The sequence below is a fragment of the Lissotriton helveticus genome, chromosome 12, assembly GCF_964261635.1.
Source record: "Lissotriton helveticus chromosome 12, aLisHel1.1, whole genome shotgun sequence".
Lineage (NCBI taxonomy): Eukaryota > Metazoa > Chordata > Amphibia > Caudata > Salamandridae > Lissotriton > Lissotriton helveticus.
The window spans coordinates 668,107,092-668,121,886 of record NC_136073.1 but is presented as its reverse complement, the minus strand read 5'-3'; the positions used below and the strand labels follow the sequence as shown (position 1 = coordinate 668,121,886).

General features: G+C 46.3%; 1 long non-coding RNA gene across 1 annotated transcript in view; it reads left to right on the top strand.

The window, feature by feature from the left end:
- LOC144799185 (uncharacterized) overlaps positions 1–14,795 on the top strand; it is a 366,493-nt gene that overhangs the window by 327,226 nt on the left and 24,472 nt on the right. Inside the window, exon 6 of the long non-coding RNA XR_013603771.1 lies at positions 11,822–11,935. This is a non-coding gene — a long non-coding RNA (uncharacterized LOC144799185). The remainder of the gene's footprint in view (positions 1–11,821; positions 11,936–14,795) is intronic.

Sequence of the window (14,795 nt, the reverse complement as noted above, 5' to 3'; positions counted from 1 at the left end):
GGGAGGTCTACACTTACCACAACTCTTTTGAGGCCAGTTACCCCTCCCCAGGAGAAATTAACAACTGCCACACTATGTGTAGTAGTGACATTGCTAGCTTTGGTCACCAGGTAATTATCACCCAGTACAATCTGTCCAGGGTCCACAAAGTTAGGTGTCACCATAGTGACAGTGGCACATGTGTCCCTGTAGGCCTGAGCCACTTTATCATTAATCAAAGGTGTCTGTCTGTACTTACCCAAAGTATTGGGACTCACAGTAGTGGACATAGCCATGTCCATATCACAGATCAGGACAGCCTGAGTAGGAATCCTGACTAGGCCAGAATCCACCTCAGTACCCATGGTTAACCCCACTATAGCCTTGGGTTGGGAACTACCACTGCTGACTGTACTAGGGGGTGCAGTTGCCTTAGGGGCTGCAGTGGTAGGGGCTGTACCTTTCTTGGTGCACTCACTAAACCAGTGAGAGGCAGATTTACAGTAATTACACCAAGGTTTCTTTGGACCTTCTTTCTTCTTCTTCTTAGAAGTTTGGGACCCCCCTTCATTAGAATTTTGGGGGCCTGATGAAGACTTCTGGTCTCTTTGTTTCTGATCCCCACCTTTTTGGTCTGCCTTTTTCTGATCACCACCTTGGTTCTGGGGTTTCTGCTTAACCCTGGTTCTGACCCATTTGTCTGCCTTCTTTCCCAATTCATGGGGAGATGTCAGATCTGAGTCAATCAGGTGTTGATGCAACAACTGGTTCTGACAATTATTAAGGATTTGCTCTCTCATGATCGAATTATACAATCCTGTATAGTCCTTAACTTTACTTCCCAGTAACCAACCTTCCATAGCCTTAGTGGCACAAACGACAAAATCAGTCCAGTCCTGAGTCTGTGTCTTCTGGGTATCTCTGAACAGCAACCTGTACTGTTCAGTGGTTAGGCCAAACCCATCAATTAGAGAACTCTTCAGGACATGGTAGTTATTAGCATCTGCATCACTAACTGTGAGGAGCTTATCTCTGCCTTTTTCTTCAAAGGAGAGCCACAAGATAGCTGCCCACTGACTCTGGGAGACCTGCTGTACTTTGCAGGCCCTTTCCAAAGCAGTTATCCATTTGTGGATGTCATCCCCAACTTTGTAGGGGGGCACTATCTTACTCAGGTGCCTAGTATTCTCATGGGACCTGTCTTTATCCTTAGAGATATTGCTGCCACCAGTGGGTTGTGACCCACTCAATTTCTGCTCTCTAGCTAGGGCAAGCTTCTCTTTGGCTAGGGCAACTTCTAGTTCTTGCCTCTCAATCCTTAGATTAGCTTCCCTCATCCTAGCCTGATGTTCTCTCCTTTCAGGACAGGTCATCCTTCTCTGAGCAAGGGTATTAGATCCCCTAGAGGCATTAGAGTGGAGGGACTCACCTGAGTGGGACCTTCTCCTCCCATACCCCTGGTTAAGTCTACTAATAGGTCTGTATGGGGCTAGCCCATTCTCAGCCCCATGTAGGCTTAGGTTAGCCTGGCTAAGTCTCCCAACTTGGACCTGGATATCTTGGAAAACTTCTTCTTCAGATTCTTCCTCTTGTTCATCTCCTTCTTCACCTATGACAGTGGGGTCTGATGCATCACCTGTAGAGGGTAAGACCTCTTCTGTATGAACTGAGGGACCTTGTCTAGAGGCCTTCTCAGCATCAGCCCTCTGTAGGAGTTCTATTAGGTAGGGAATGGTAGGGTTGGAACCCTGTTTCAATCTCCTTGAGGTACACAAGTGTCTCATCTCTTGGAAGTTGAGCATTTCATATCTAGAGGGTGCCCTGGGAGGGTCATTCCCCACAGGAAGAGTCACACTTGGCTCATCTGTGGTAGACATGATTCTAGTGAGGTGTGGTGTGTGCACCTACCCACACTATGTGTTTTCTACTAGAACCTCTCTAGGAGTTGTAGTCAGGGTGTGCTAGGCCCTTTGGTCTACAACAACTAAGTTCAGTAGAACTTATGTATTCTAAGTCTTGTTATATGTACCTATGGTACCTAGTGTGATCTTCCAAATGATATCTCAAAGATTACAATTGGTAAAACAACAGCAAGCTCAAATCCCAACCGCTGCACACCAATGTGAGAAATTGGCCTGGTATATGATGTTCACTATTCTAGTGAGCACTTTGCACCAGTCCAAACAACCCTTATGGTGATGGTTGTAAAGTCAACTTTATAGACCAGCTATCCTAGTGGTAGCATGGACAAAAGCAGTCTTAGGCTGAACTCAAGAGGGCATGTGAAGCCAGCTGTTTTACCATATGCAATCCCTTTAATACCAAATGAAAGGACACCACACAGGTTATATATTCAAAATATATATGTATTTATTTCTAAATCAATCCTCTGAACTCTTTATGAGGGCAGAGGCACAAGCGCATAACAAGTAACTCAATATAACATACAATAAGTTGCACAATATGGATAGGCCCTGGTGGCCCGCTAAACCATATACTAAAATAGTGGTATAAGAACCATGTCACGAACAGTTGGAAGGCCTAGGGCCTTGGGAATCTCTGGGGTTACACTGGACTAACAGCAGTTAGGAAGCAGGAGGCCCACGGGATGCGGGTGCAGAGTCTAAATGCACACACGTGCACACATAGAAGTCAATAGGTGCGTAAAGTTAGAAAGTTAAAGATTTAGGAGTCTTCCGACTGGACTAGGAACTAACCACTTGAAACTAGGACACTAGGATAGTCAATCTTCACAGGAGCACCGAAGTACTCGCGTTACCTCACCCACAGGAAGCGGGTGCATAGGTCCCAAAGTGTGTCGGGTTACGTCGTGGATTCCTATGGAGCCTTGGAGAAAAGATGTTGCAGGCGACCAGGAGAGAAGAGTCCGGTTGGATCAAAGGGTGGATCGAGGATTAGGAGTACCTGAAAGCAGAGGGGACAGAGTCTGGGTCACTAGCCAGTGACCAGGATGGAACCAGGAAGGAACCAGGCGATGTCGGGAAGCAGACCCTACTCTCCTACATGCACTCCGTCGCCAAATCACTCTGACGGCGGTTCACCTACCAGGCATCTCCAACATCCTAGCGGACTCCCTCAGCAGGTCCGCGTCATGATCCACGAGTGGGAGTTGCATCAGCCGACTTTGGACTTCATCTTTCGGCTGTGGGGTCGCCCGGACTTGGATCTTTTTGCGAGCCCTGTGAACCAGAAATGCAGTCTTATGCAAGTTGGCTTCCCCATCAAGGGTCATGCGGGAATGCCCTTTTGATGGATTGGTGCAATCTATTCACCTACGCTTTTCCGCCAATTCCTCGAGTGTTGTGGAAGATGTGGAGACAGCCGTGCCACATTCTCCTGATCGCTCCCAGATGGCCTCGACAAGCGTGGTTCTCTGAACTGCTGCTTCTCTCACAGTGCAAACCCATCCTCCTTCGTCCTCGAGCGGATCTCCTCACAATGGACAAGGGTCAGGTCTGTCATCCGGACCCCTCCTCTCTCACATTATCGGCCTGGAACCTGAACACCTTGTATTTGCCCACTTGAACATTTCGCCAGCATGGTTCTGTCACTTGTGTGCATCTGCCAACATCCATCCCGTGCACTCCTCTCCTGCTCAGCTTCTGCCGTTCTTTCTCCAGTTGGCTCAATCTGGATATTCCCAATCCACTTTGAAAGTCTTCCTAGCGGCAATATCTCATTTCCGGCAGGATGGTTCTTCCTCTCTCTACTCTTCTAGAGTAATTCGGCAGTTCTTCAAGGGGCTGTTCAGTATGTTCCCGCCCATCCTGCGTCCTCCTCCTACCTGGCGTCTCAATGTTGTTTTGGCGCAATTGATGAAGGCACCTTTTGAGCCAATCCACAAAGCGGATTGAACATTTTTGACCTTTAAGGTGGCTCTTCTTCTTGCTTTGACCTCCTCACGTCGCGTGAGTGATATCCACGCCTTTACCATTCAGCCTCCTTTCCTTCAATTCAAATCGGACTGTGTTGTACTTCGCACCAACCCGGTATTCATGCCTAAGGTGCCAACTGATTTTCACCTCAATAAACCAGTGTTCTTAAAGACTTTCTTTGCTAATCCCCAATCTCCAGCAGAGCAGCGTTTGCATTCTTTGGACGTTAAAAGATGCCTTAAATTCTACGTCGACAGGACAGCCCCCTTTCGTATGTCTGATCAACTGTTTGTTGCTTATGGACGCATGCGTAAGGGGCGTGCTGTTACCAAGCCAACTATTTCACGTTGGATTTCTTCCGCTATTTCCTTCTGTCATCAGAAGACTGGCAAGCCTCTTCAATTTTTAGTGAGAGCTCATTCCACTAGGGCGATGTCATCCTCTACTGCCCTGTTTGCTGGTGTGCCGATTCATCAATTATGTCGAGCAGCCACGTGGTCCAGCAGGCATACTTTCACGTAGCACTACTGCCTTGAGACGATCAACTAAGCGAATACAGCAGTTGGCCAAGCAGTGCTTTGTAATCTTTTTAAATATGGTGAGCCTCTTACCTTCCCTCCGCCTGTACAGTCTTTTTTACTATTATTGGTCTGGCAGTTTGTCATCTCATTGCATTTTCATGCTTATGCGCTGCTACTTTGTCTTGCGGCCAGCTATTACTGCTTACTATTCTATTCAAGCATGTGAATCTATGAAAGACACCCCAATACTGGAGAAGAACAATTGTTACTTACCTGTAAACTGTGGTTCTCCTGTATTGGTGTCTTTCATAGATTCACATGCGACCTGCCCACCTCCCCTCAGAGGCTCGCTTCTCCTCCTAGACTCTTTTGTCACTCTTGTGCTACGAAAATCTGAGGGCCTAAGCCTCTGAGGAGAAGGTTCTAGAGGGGTGCTTGCGCCTGATTGGCTGTAGTTTCAACTAACATAATGACATGGCTATGCTATAAAGTGTTTTTCTTCTCTTCTATGTATTCCTACGTGTTAATGCTATCCTTAGTACTTATAAGTATTTATGGTTTTGGAATGTATGTAATTATGTTTTTATATACATATATCATTGGTTTATTGCCATTTTATTTACCGTGGGGTTCCCACTTCGACGACGGGGAATATTCAAGCATGTGAATCTATGAAAGACACCAATACTGGAGAACAAGGTAAGTAACAATTGTTCATAGTGTTGAAATGGGTAGCAGAGTAGAGATGCTGTCCATCTGAAGACGAAGATAATGGGTTTTAAAAAAACAGGCATTATTTGAGATGTATACATTTTTAGAAGGTGTGGTTGAACATAATATTCTCGACTTCACTATTGAGTAACTGTCGGATGTGCTAGTCAAGTCAAGTCAAAAACCACTTTATTCGATTTAGTTAAAAATCATAAAAGCATACTACAGCAAATAAACAAATCAGATACATGTTAAAATTTACATACAATACAATAAATAAAAACAGTAAAATGGGTCAGGTTAAAAGAAGTCATCATGTGCAAAAAAGCGAAAAATACCACATTCCTCATAGTCCCCATAATATGACTCATAGTTTCATCTAAAAAGGGGTCAGATTATAAAGGAGATCATCATGTGCAAAAAAGCAAAATATACCACGTTCATCAAAGTCACCAAAGGATAAATCATAATTTCCTCTTCCTGATTCGTACAGCAGCTACAAGGTAATTTGCTACGCTGAACATCACCAAGGGCGTATCTAGCATTTGCAAGTACAGTAAAGCTGGTTTCGCTTGCATAAAAGCTTTCTCTTTCAACAGAGGTATCAAATACTTCTGCCTTGGGACGTTATAGAGGGGGCAAAACAACATATGGTGCATATTATCTTGAATAGAAAAATTGTCACATTTACATACAGGTGCGTCCTCCGGCTTAAACCAGCCCTGTTTGTCACAGAGTACCAAGTAAATCTGGTTAAAACGGAACTTAACCAGGAGCCACCTGTGAAACGGAATGTTAACTAGGATAAGATATGGTTGAATTGCCGGACAAATAATTGTCATATAATGTGCTCTAACCGTAGGTTTTGTTAACTGGAGTTGCTCTCTCTCCAGGATCTTGAGCTTGTAAAAGTTTTCCTTAACCCAAGCTAAGTCTGCTTTTTTTAGATCCAGCGGGGAGGAGAAAATCTCCGGGCGTCCAAGTTCTGTTGAGCACTTTTTGATATATGACAGCCAGGCAATATCTTTGTGTTTGTCAAGTTTTAAACAATCCATCAGAATTTTGTGGTTAAGACCTAGGTTGTGATTAATCCAGACCCTAATCCACAAAAGAATGGGTGCCATGGAAAGGATATCAGTAATGTACCCTACTCCAAGCTCCTGATGGACAGAAAAAGTGGCTGTTGACAGAGGGAGTCCTAACACAGAACAAAAAAACGTATTAACCTCTGTTTGAATGGTATCAGTTTTTACATAGCCCCAAACACCTGCTCCGTACCTAGCTATAGCCAATGATTTCGCCCTGTACAGTGCTAATAATGCACCACTTGGCTTCCCTCCAAGTCTCCTTGAGAAGCTCAAGATGGCATTAACAGAGCTCCTCACTGCTTTGGTTTTTGATGTTATCTGAGGAGACCAACTGCCCTTGTTGTTGAAAATTATGCCGAGTTAGGTGAAAACTTTAACATTAGTGATCACTTCCCCCTTACAATTAAAAGGTTTAGTATTATTTTTAGCAGCCCCAAAAACCATGACATGGGATTTAGAATTATTGACCACAAGTTCAAGAGAAGACATGAAGTCACTAAATGTATCCAAGAGTCTCTGGAGGCCAAGATGTGTCCTGGCTATTAAGGCGGCATCATCCGCGTACAGGAGCACTGGGATGTTAATGTCTCCTGCACGTGGTGTATCCGCAGAAGCAGCCAAAAGTTTCTTTTCCAGAGAATTTATATACAAGGTGAACAGCATAGGGGCGAGGATGCAGCCTTGCCGCACACCCCTGCCTGATTTAAACCAAGCTGTACGATGTCCCTCTTGGTCCATTCTAATGGAGGCCTTTAAGTCCTTGTGCAATTCAGCTAAAAAATAAACCAGAGGGGGATCCAAACCCATTTTTAATAACATGGCCCACAGCTTCGCTCTGTTTACTAAGTCAAAAGCTGTGGATAAATCCATGTAAGCAACAAAGATTGTCCCCTTTTTTGCCTTTGTATATTTGGAAATTAACATGTGCAGATTTAGGCATTGGTCCTCTGTCCCTCTTCCTTTCCGGAAACCATACTGGGCGTTGGACAAAATGTCATTTTCTAATGTCCATTTATCAATTTTAGCCAACAATACTTTACCCAGGATTTTCATAGAAGAATCCAACAAGGAAATAGGGCGGTAACATTTGGGGTCACTTCTTAAACCTTTTTTGAAAATTGGGACAATGATTGAGCACGTCCAGGTATTAGGGAAACCCCCTACAAGTACATGATTAAACACATTCCTCAATATCATGGCCCACATATCCGGGTTTGATTTGTAAAAATCTAGAGGAACACCATCGGGTCCCGGGGCTTTACTCTTGGCAGAGCCAATTATCGCAGTCTTGACTTCAGTTTCATTAAAATCTAGATTTAGTTGCATGTCAGAATAACAGGGTATATGGAATGTTTCATAAGCTTGATTACTCCCATAGATGGCTGAGAAATGTTTAAGCCACTCTAATTCTGGTATATTTACCTCAAGGTCTAGATTGCATGATTGGGCAAATAAGGGATTATTTATTATAGACCAGAATTTAGAACTATTTTTAAGGGTAGTTGAATCCATTAAAGCATCCCAGGCTTCTTCTTTTACGGCTTTTTTACGTGTTTTTACCGCCTCAGAATATTTTTTCCTTAACTGTGCTACCTCTAGCTTATTTCTAGGAGAATGTTTGAGCGCTGCCAACAGTGCAGAGTGGGCTTTCGAACAAGCATGGTTGAACCAACCAGAGACTGGGGCAGGTCCCCTCTTTGGGCTAAGTGTAAGTTCTTCTTCCACCTTAGAACAGATAGCCTCAAAGGCGGCGACTATCTCTTTACCCCCCCTTTCCGGGTCTCTACAAATCTGTAGTTCCACCATCATGTCTTGTTCGATAAGGTTTAAACAATCATTTGGGCAAACTTTAGACCATTTTAATCGCCTCCCTTGATCTTTGCTCTTAACATTCTTCACAGAAGTGACCAACAAAGCCCTTTTGAGCAGTCCAAGCGACCCATCCAGAATTAAACACACCGGGTTGTGGTCACTAAAACCACTTTCAATAGCATTATAGAAATGAACATAATGGAGGAGTCCTGGGGATAGAAAAATATAATCAATAATGGATTCACTACCCCTCGCATTATATGTGGCCACACGATCTTTCAGATCTGAAAAACCCAGTTCAAATAAATCATTTACAGATAAAAGATATTCCAAAGCTGATCCCTTCAGATTATGCTCAAAATGAGGGGGACTCGTAAGATCAGGCCCATTAAAGTCTTTAATCTGACAATGCAAACTGCATAGATGAACATTAAAATCGCCCATTAAAATGATCTGAACAAAAGTGGTTTGTTTTGACATGTAATCAGCTAAGAACATATTTAAACTTTCTAAAACGAAATTTGAGGGTCCACCCAGCAAGGAGTTATAACAATTAATTAAAACAAGCTTATTTTTGTCTGGCTGAAGGATTTCTAGAAACTGGAAATGATGTGACGAACTAGTCAGTTCCCTCACACTTCCAGCTGTATTAAGTGAAACCAGTAACATCAAGCCACCTTTGTCCCTTCCCACTGTGGTACACTGAGCTTTAACGAAAAATGACGAATAACCGTCCAGCCAGAAAGTATTTTCCCGTGCCCATGTTTCCTGCATGGCAACTATATCATATTCTTTTAGCATACCCAGCCAGATTGGGTCATTTTGTTTAGCACGTAGACCCGCAATATTCCAGGACAGGATCTTAACTTTTCTATTACCTAACTCTGTTGTAACTTCCCCTTCATTAGATGTAATGATACCTGGGGTAATAGTAATAGCATTGTCTACTTGGGCATTAGCTAACAGATTCGTCTGGTGGGGCTCTAGTCAGTCCATATTTGCCTGGTTAGCGAGAGCCGCAAATCTATTTGTAAGGGGCAAGTTATCTATGTGCGTATTCATTGTAGAAGTAACTGCGCCAGCGGCCCTTGGTTTCTTTGTCACCCATTCATACCCTTGGTGTGGAGAAAATTGTCTACTCTCTACCCCACAATTGTTATTTTGCAACGGCCTACTGTGCCCTCCTCCCGCTGTCAGAAGAACAGGTGGATAAAAGAAACCCAGGGGCATGGCGCGCACACCCTTACCTAATGGATCCAACGGGGAAGCATCCCAAAAAAGACGACTAATGACATCACGGGATTTAAAATTAACTATAACACAGTCTCCTGCCACACATTTCTTAGTTTTCCCCACCCAATTGACCCTTCTACACATCAAGATATTAGCTGCGATGTTACTTTCCCCCGAACAGTTCGCATTACACCATCTTTCCGTGTGATTAAGCAGCGTTTCATGTTGTTCCACCTCCCCTGCATCTAATTTGGGCACATTTACCAATACTGCTACAAAGGGAGTTGCATCGGGGGGCAAGTGCACTGGAGGTACCCTACCCACCCGCTCTCCCGGAATACCTCGTGGCTTTTCCAATAAAACACGGTTTGGCGCTGTTAGCGGCAGAGACATATATCTACCATTGACAACTTTCCCAATGCTTGACACAAGGTCTACAACGGGCATATTTATAGCGGGGACAATAGGCGGGTCGATGTCTATAGGGGCAGAAACCTGTGGAGCATGAATACAAGTCAAATTTTGTGGTGGCATTATAGGGGGCTGTTTATCTAAGAACTCATTAATGCGTTCACATTTATTGAGCAAAGTATTAACACAGTCCTTCAGAGTCTCAGTTATATCTGTTGCGATCTGGATTAAGGCAGATTCAAGTCTCTCAGAGAAAAGTTTTTCCAGAAGAGACGAGAGGCCCTCCTCAGTAATATAGATGGCATTCTGATCCCTGGGCTGGGAAACGACCATGTTTTCAGTAAGACCCATGTCTATAGCAGGTACAACAGTAACTGGGAACTCCGGGGAAGGTAATGTTGTGGGGGACTGCGCCACATTAGGGCGACATGAGTCAATAATAATCGTCGGCTCCAGTGGAACACAAGTGGAAGGCAAGGTATTCATAGAACATGAGTCTGCTGATGTAGTTTCCAGACCCAACGCACGTTCTGAGACCTTTATCTGGGTGGTTAGTTCGTCAACTTTGGACGTCAAGTATGTAATTATACTTGTAGTGTACTTGGGCACCTTGGCCTTAGCTTCGCCCAACACTGGAGTTACTAATTTGCGCTTACCCATGATGATAGAGCTGTGGCCCGTCCCGTCCCTGGTCGTCCTTGGACGGCCTTAGACGGCCCGCCCTCTGCCCGGGCTCCGCCCGGCGACGCCCGCGCTCGTCCGCGAGGCGGAGGTAGCCGTCTCCTTTTGTGCGCCTCCTGGCGCTGTCCACAGGAAGTGGGCGGTGCAGTGACAGTGGACCAGGCAAGCTGGGAGTTGTGGTCCGCTCCTCTCCGCGGCCACAACGTCAGGGACCCAGCAGTATCAAGGCAGCTCGGCGTCTGGACGGTGTCAGGTCACTGGGGCAGCGAGACCCCTCAGCAGCCGGTCGGCAAACAGGTGAGACCCCCGCTCTGCTCCGGGAGCCGTCTCCTTTTGTGCGCCTCCTGGCGCTGTCCACAGGAAGTGGGCGGTGCAGTGACAGTGGACCAGGCAAGCTGGGAGTTGTGGTCCGCTCCTCTCCGCGGCCACAACGTCAGGGACCCAGCAGTATCAAGGCAGCTCGGCGTCTGGACGGTGTCAGGTCACTGGGGCAGCGAGACCCCTCAGCAGCCGGTCGGCAAACAGGTGAGACCCCCGCTCTGCTCCAGGAGCCGTCTCCTTTTGTGCGCCTCCTGGCGCTGTCCACAGGAAGTGGGCGGTGCAGTGACAGTGGACCAGGCAAGCTGGGAGTTGTGGTCCGCTCCTCTCCGCGGCCACAACGTCAGGGACCCAGCAGTATCAAGGCAGCTCGGCGTCTGGACGGTGTCAGGTCACTGGGGCAGCGAGACCCCTCAGCAGCCGGTCAGCAAACAGGTGTGCTAAAATGAAGGTGTTAGAATATGTAATAATAATAATAAATGTGATGTTGGTAAAATATCCTTGGCATTTCTAGTTGAAGTACTGGACAGTGTAGCCTTGTAGGTACAGGCTGCATAATGGTCTTTAATTTTCTCTTAAGTGTCTATTCAGGACTGCAATGAAGACAACTTAAGAGATTATTTTTGATTGCTCCGGGGTTCACGCACATTGGCGGGACTATTCGCTAGATTATGACTATACACACAGATCCCCTACTACAGTACATAATATTCTCGACTTCACTATTGTGTAACTGTCTGATGTGCTAAAATGAAGATGTTAGAATCTGTAATTCATGCTTTTTATTATTAGCTTAAACTATAGACTAGACATTCTTCACTCAATTTATCAGATGTGTTATTTTATATTGGTGTACCATAACCTAAATATTTCCAGTGAGAAGGGTATGCAGTGACATGTCTGGCAATCGTATCTTTTAATCCATGTCCACATATAGGTGCTAGAGTTGAGTAGAGAGTTGTTACAAATAGGACATAGGATTGAGAGATGTACGCTAGGTTGAAAACATCTGAGATTTTAATTTATAGTGAGCTGTGGATTTTCTCAATATTACAGAAGCCATTATTATTGTTATTAACACTGTATAAAAATCATTTGTTTGCTCTATTGCATTAATATGAAAATATTCAAGTTCTAATAATAGACTAACAGTTGACTTTTCCATCTGCAGAATATACTGATTGACCAGCAGTGGCAGTATTGCAGAAGAGAATGCCCCTGCATTGCTGCGACGGAAAAAAAAAGCAACTTCATCAGCCTTCTGCTTCATTCATCAATTTCTATGGTAAGTCAAGCTCACATTTAATCATTTTGATTGTTATTAAAAGACGTTCATTTTTTTATTTTTTTTAAATATGTTTTTATTGCAGAATTAGAAACAAAGCATCAAATCAAGTCAACCATTACACTCTTGACATCTCAATGCATAGCAATATCAGTAAATTTGCACACTGCCTTCAGCCCACATCCCGGAGGCTGGGCGGCGTATTAGTATTCCAGCAGAGTGACACGGTGGCCATCTCACAGAGATGCCTGGTCAACAACAAAATATAGTATCTGCATTTTCTAACCATCAAACTCCCCCCCCGAAGTCCCCGCCTAGTATAGCTAGCCAGCCTATGTGAGCGGCGTCAGTATCACCAGTGCCCGCTGTAACAGGTCCCCACCAGTACCCTCCCATGGTGACTGTCTCTGAGGCCTATCGGTAACCACTGTACATGTACCCAAAATATGCCGCCCGAAGACCCCTCTCTGTCTGGTACATGCTATGGTTCCCTTCTGCAGGCACCCCTCCTAGCACTACAGCGGTACTCTAATAACTACCCTCTTCCCCCCCCCTCCCTCCAACTGCTGATGATGTGGGTTGTATTCACGGGATCTGACTCTAGAGCTCTCCACCCATCGAGGTCACACAATCGTTCTTCCAGGCCTCACACCACCCCACTCTCTGAATGTTCCTGCTCTTCACCCAGTGTCAGGTAGTCACGCAACGCCTGCACAATCGTCTCCCAAGCTCTCGCTGCCTCCAAGCCCTTCTCATTACCCGCCCTGGCGGCCTGCCGCATTCTAACCACACTTTCACAACTGGACCATTTCATCAACTCATTCAACCATCTCCTAACCGATGGGCCCTCCTTGGACTTCCAGTGCCAAGTAATTCTCTCTGGGCCAACACGAGTCCCAGGTCTATAAATTTGCTCGTAATTTTTGTCCTTTTTGTGTGAGGGAACCAAAGCAGCAGGCATGTTGCCATGTCGAATTCCACCTCCCTGTCAGTTATTGCGTTCAGAAGCTCTCCCACCTCGGGCCAATACGTTCCTAACTTCGGGCAATCCCATAGTAAGCGATCCAGCTCCACCTCCGGCGCCAAGCACCTCGGGCACGCTGCATCTTGTACCCGAAAGTATCTTCTAATCTTCCCCGAGGTCAGATAAGCCCTGTGTAGGACAAAGAAATGCACCTGCTGGAAGCGGGCATTCCTGCTACTCTTCCACGTCCTCTCCAAAATATGGCTCCAGATCGTATCTGGTATTGGTTTGCCCACACTTTCCTCCCATTTCTCCTTCAGTATAGTTAGCGTCTCCAAACCCTCACGTAGCATTCTAGAGTGGAGGCAGGTCACCGCCTTGATCGTTCCTGCCGCCATCACTACGTATTGGCAAGCCAAGGTAGTGTCTGGTTCCGCTAGTCCCCCCTTCCAGTGCTTTTGCATCGCCGCCACCACAGCTGCATGTAGAAGGTAGCTCCCATCCGGGAGGCCAAACTGGTCCTGCAGTACCCGGAAGGGGACCAACATCCCGTCAATAAATAAGTCCCCCACCATCTGCAAACCCAGCTCCTCCCATTCCCGCAACGGGGACCAATCGCCCCCATGGGGGAGCGCTGTCAACATCCCTAGAGGGATCTCCGGCGCGTATGGACAAGTTGTTTTCGCCCTCCATAGGCTCCTGCGCCAGCTCAACCGGAGAGTCCTCTCTTCTACGGATAAACCTTTCAAGTCTAACCTCTGCTGCATAACTATGTATGACAGGACATGTCGCTGGATACCGCTCTTGTTCCGGGCCTCTGAATTCTTTAGCTACACTTTGCGTCAACACCTGTAGTTGGGCAGCCAGGTAATACAATTCAAATTCGGGAACCGCTAATCCTCCCTCAAGTTTGGGTCTCATCAGAGTGTTCAATGCTACCCTTCGCCTTCCGTGCCCCCAGATGAAGTCAATAGTCATCGTCCGAAGGTCTTTGAAGATCCGCTGAGGGATCCATATCGGTAGGGTACGGAAGTAATAGAGCAACCTCACCAGAGCCACCATCTTCAGTAGTGCCACCCGGCCCTGCACCAACAAAGGAAGGGAGGCCCAGAAGGCCATGCATCCTCTCAGAGCCCGTACGCAGCGCCCAACATTTCCTTCCAGCAGGTTCGCGGCTTCGTGGTAAATGCGGACACCTAAGTAGGTGAAGCAGGTATCTTCCCATACCACATCCACGGTAAGAGGAGGATACCGCGTGTTCGCCCGCAATGGAAAAACACAAGTTTTATTCCAGTTGACCCTAAGGCCCGAGTGTCTGCCAAAGACTGACAGCATCTCCACCGCCCCCTCCAGTGCCCTCCCTGTATCCGCCAGGTACAGCAGCAGATCGTCCGCGTACAGTGATATATGGTGAGTCTCCACCCCGCAGACAATCCCGTTGTACAATGTTCCTGTCCTCGCCCGTCCTGCCAGCGGTTCTACTGCCAAGGCGAACAGTAGGGGAGAAAGCGAGCAACCCTGCCTCGTCCCTCTACGCACCGGGTAGTCTGAGGATATGACGGACCCCAATCGTACCCTGGCAGTAGCAGACTATTAGAGAACCCTCGTCCACCGCCCAAATCCATCCCCCAGGCGAACTTCTCCAGCACCCCATCTAGGTACCTCCATTCAAGGCTATCAAAAGCTTTTTCTATATCCACCGACAAGACTGCTGGTGCTTGACCTGACTCCGAGACACCACCCAGTATACGGACCAGGCGGCGAATATTTATAGAGGTGTTTCTAGTAGGAATAAACCCGGCTTGATCCCTGTGTACCAGTGCGGTCATGTGCGGGAGTAACCTAGTGGCGAGAATGCGACTCAAAATTTTATAATCCACTGTCAGCATGGATAGA